The sequence below is a fragment of the Arachis hypogaea genome, chromosome 12 (genome assembly GCF_003086295.3).
Source record: "Arachis hypogaea cultivar Tifrunner chromosome 12, arahy.Tifrunner.gnm2.J5K5, whole genome shotgun sequence".
NCBI classification, from domain to species: Eukaryota; Viridiplantae; Streptophyta; class Magnoliopsida; order Fabales; family Fabaceae; genus Arachis; species Arachis hypogaea.
In genome coordinates, this window is record NC_092047.1 from 75,923,635 (window position 1) to 75,927,678 (window position 4,044).

A 4,044-nucleotide genomic window follows, 5' to 3' on the forward strand; every position below is an offset into this window, starting at 1 on the left:
AGCTCCTCACCCCCAACAATGGAGTTTAGAGACTCATGCCGTCAAAGAGTACAAATTTTAGATCTAAAATGTCATGAGATACAAAATGAATCTCTAAAAGTTGTTTAAATACTAAACTAGTAAACTAGGTTTACAGAAAATGAGTAAACTATAACAGATAGTGCAGAAATCCACTTCTGGGGCCCACTTGGTATGTGCTGGGGCCGAGACTAAAGCTTTCACGTGCCTGGGACTGTTTTGGGCGTTCAACGCCAGCTTTGGATCCTTTTCTGGCGTTGAACTCCAACTTGCAACTTGTTTCTGGCGCTGGACGCCAGAATTGGGCAGAGAACTGGCGTTGAACGCCAGTTTACACCGTCTATCCTTGATCAAAGTATGGACTATTATATATTGCTGGAAAGCCCTGGATGTATACTTTTCAACGCAATTGGAAGCACGCCAGTTGGAGTCCTGTAGCTCCAGAAAATCCATTTTGAGTGCAGGGAGGTCAGAATCCAACAGCATCAGCAGTCCTTTTTCAGCCTGAATCAGATTTTTGCTCAGCTCCCTCAATTTCAGCCAGAAAATACCTGAAATTACAGAAAAATACACAAACTCATACTAAAGTCCAAAAATATGAATTTTGCCTAGAAACTAATGAAAATAAACTAAAAACCAACTAAAACATACTAAAATTTATATGAAATTAACCCCAAAAAGCGTATAAAATATCCGCTCATCATTGCTCCATAGGTTCCTTTCCCTTCCTTCTTTTTGAGCTCGAAGATGCCATAAATGAAGGTTGATGCGTGAAGTTAGCAGGGGTGTGGAGACTTTTGGTGTTTAGGGTCGAGTGCAATGAAGGGAGTGAAGGGGAACCCGAAATGGAGAGGTGTGAAGAGTGGGGTACGGAACAAGGATCACTTATATAGAGAGGTTGTGAGTGAATGGAGAGTGTGGATTGATGGAGTGGTTGTTTAATGGACGGTTGGGGTTGTGCATGTAGAAAGGACAAGGATCATCACTTTATGATGGAGATTGCTCGGTCTCCAAGGGTCCCATTTTTTTCAATGTTGCATGGCAACATTTTCCAATGACTTCCCTTTTTAGAACAAGTGTATAGTCCTTCCTTTTGTGGTGTCTGAACCTTCTTCTTTTAATTGTCCAATCTATCTCCTTCAATGCTCCTTTCCTTTTCCCTATAAAAATAAAATAAGAAAAATCAATATCATAAAAAATTTTTAAACTTTTCGGCTAGAATGATAGAGAGAAGAAAAGATTTTGTTTATTCATGAACTCCAACTAACTAACTAACTGTGTATCCTTATATGCACGTTGGTGGCACCATGGGGTGACACCAAACTTAGTTTAGAGCACTGTGATGAAAATTTCTGTTCAAAGCTCCAAGACTAGCATGCTCTCGGTTGCATTCATGCTTTCTTGGCACGCTTTGAACACCAAACTTGTTCTTCACTATATACTGCAATATAAGGACTTCACCAAGTTTTTGTCAAGTTTGGGTTGGAATTCATGAATATTGATTTATTCACTAGTAAAAGCTAATAAAACATGGGTTGCCTCCCATGAAGAGCTTCTTTAGCGTCACTAGCTTGATGTTTCTCTTTCATCAGGGAGGTTGATAATGCTTCAAGTCCTCCCCTCTTGCCTTGGACTTATATCCATTGGTTGTATCAATGATCTCTACATGTTCCAAGGAGAGAACTCTGTTGATAGTGAAGACCTTAGGTAACTGAGATGGTACAGTGGGGAGATTAGGGGGGATGTCTGGGAAGTAAGCTGAGATCACTTTATCTCCTGGAGAGAAGTCTTTCGTAGGGATCTTCTTGTTCCTCCACCCCCTTGGTACCTTCTTCTTTGTCCCTTCTGATGCTGCCTTGCTCTTGGCGACTTCTTCTTCTAAGGAAATTTTGTTGTTGTCTTCACATGCCTCTGGTGGTTTAGGTTCCTCCAGCTTCTCCTTGAGCTGTGGCAATTGCTGTTTGCCTTGTTCATCATTCAGTGAGGTTCTCAGATGTGTTGGTTGTGCTTCAGTACTTGTTTCCTCTGTCAGCATCTCGTTATGATCATTGCTTGGTTCTTTGTTTTCTTGGTCTGCTTCTTGTTAGAGTTTGAAGATATTAAAGCTGAGTCGTTCATCATGGATCCTCAATATTAGCTCCCCTCACTCCACATCTATGAGTTCTCTGGCTGTAGCTAGGAATGGTCTTCCCAATATGATTGGGTGAGTGTGACTCTCTTCCATGTCCAAGATGACAAAGTCTGTGGGAAGAAAGTATTTCCCCACCTTTAACAACACGTTTTCCACCACTCCTCTTGCTTATTTTTGAGTTTTGTCAGTCAGCCTGATGACTACATCTGTGGGAAATATCTCATTGATCTGCAGCCTCTTCACCAGGGATAAGGGCATTAAGTTGATACTTGCTCCCAAATCGCAGAGTGCTCTATCAAACATTGTTTCCCCTATGGCACAGGGGACATGAAAACTCCCTGGATCTTTTCTTTTCATAGGCAACTGCGGCTGAATGAGGGCACTGCACTCCTTGTTCATCACTATAGTTTGGCCTCTCTTGAGTGAGCTTTTCCTGGGAAGCAGCTCCTTCATATACTTGATGTATGCAGGCATTTGTTGGATAGTCTTGATAAACGGTATGTTCACATGCAAAGATGCAAACAAGTCAAGAAATCTTGAGTATATTCTCTTCTCCACAGCACCATTGAGCAGTTGGGGAAAAGGTGCATAGAGTCTCAGCAGCTCCTGTTTTGAGATTTCTGGTTCTTGGTAATCTTTTTCCCCCTCCTCTACTGAGGTATCTTCAGGTTGTTCTAACAGCTTGCTTGGCTTGTCTTTAGTCTCCTTATCACTTATAGTGACCATCTTGTAATCTTCCCATCTTACTTTCTTTGTTTCACCTCTCGGATTCTTCTCTATGTCACTTGGGAATCCATCTGTGGGTTTGAGAATTTGCTCAGAGAGATATCCCACTTGGGATTCCAACCTCTTGATTGTGTCTCCCTGGTTCTTGAAACTGGCTCGCACTTCCTCCTTGAACACCTTGTTGTCTTGAATCTCCTTGCTTATGCCTTCAAGTAGATTCTCAATCCTTGAGATTCTTTCATCAAATGATGATAGGTCAGGCTGAGGAGGGTTATTCTGGCCTTGATATGAATGTAGAGAGGTGTTGTTATGGGGGTGTTGATATGGTCTAGATGTGAAGTGCTGGTGGGCTGCATTGTTTGGATTTGGGCGTCTTTGATCAAGGCTTTGGTCTTGTTGATTTCCCCACCCAAAGTTTGGGTGATTCCTCCATCCAGGGTTGTAGGTCTTGGAGTATGGATCATGGTTTTGCCTAGGTGAATTCCCAATGTAGTTGGCTTGCTCCTGACTACCCTCTGCTTCTTCATTCACTCCTTTTTGGGTTGTTGATGAAGTGGAGATTGTTGCTACTTGGTTCCTCTCCATCTTCTTGGTGAGGTCAGCCAGCTGCTGGGTAATGAGCTTGTTTTGGGCCAGCAGAGCATCTACATTGTTTAGCTCCATTACTCCTCTTGTGTTCCCTCTTTCGGAAGCATAGAAATAGTCGTTCTCTGCTACTGTTTCAATGACATCTATGGCCTCCTCAATGGTCTTCTTCTTGTTCAAAGATCCTCCGGATGAATGGTCTACTGCCTTCTTTGACTCATAGGAGAGCCCTTCATAGAAAATGTGCAGCTGCACCCATTCATTGAACATATCGGGTGGGCACCTCCTTGTTAGGTCTTTAAACCTCTCCCATGCTTCATATAGAGTCTCACCATCTTAGTGCCTGAAAGTTTGGACCTCAGCTCTCAGTCTATTGATTCATTGAGGAGGGTAAAATCTTGCTAACAATTTGTTCACCACATCTTCCCAAGTTGTCAAGATCTCCCTTGGGAAAGACTCCAGCCACTTGGCTGCCTTATCCTTGAGTGAGAATGGAAATAAGAGTAGTCTATAGGCGTCAGGATGAACACCATTAGACTTCATTGTGTCACATATTCTCAGGAAGGTGGTTAGATGTTAATTGG

The 4,044-nt window shown here is 42.5% G+C and overlaps 1 non-coding gene across 1 annotated transcript; it reads left to right on the top strand.

The window, feature by feature from the left end:
• The first annotated feature begins 3,725 nt into the window (after positions 1-3,725).
• Positions 3,726-3,832, top strand: LOC112731348 (small nucleolar RNA R71). Its single transcript, XR_003167130.1, has one exon. It is a non-coding gene; the product is annotated as a small nucleolar RNA R71 (small nucleolar RNA).
• The last annotated feature ends 212 nt before the right edge of the window (positions 3,833-4,044 follow it).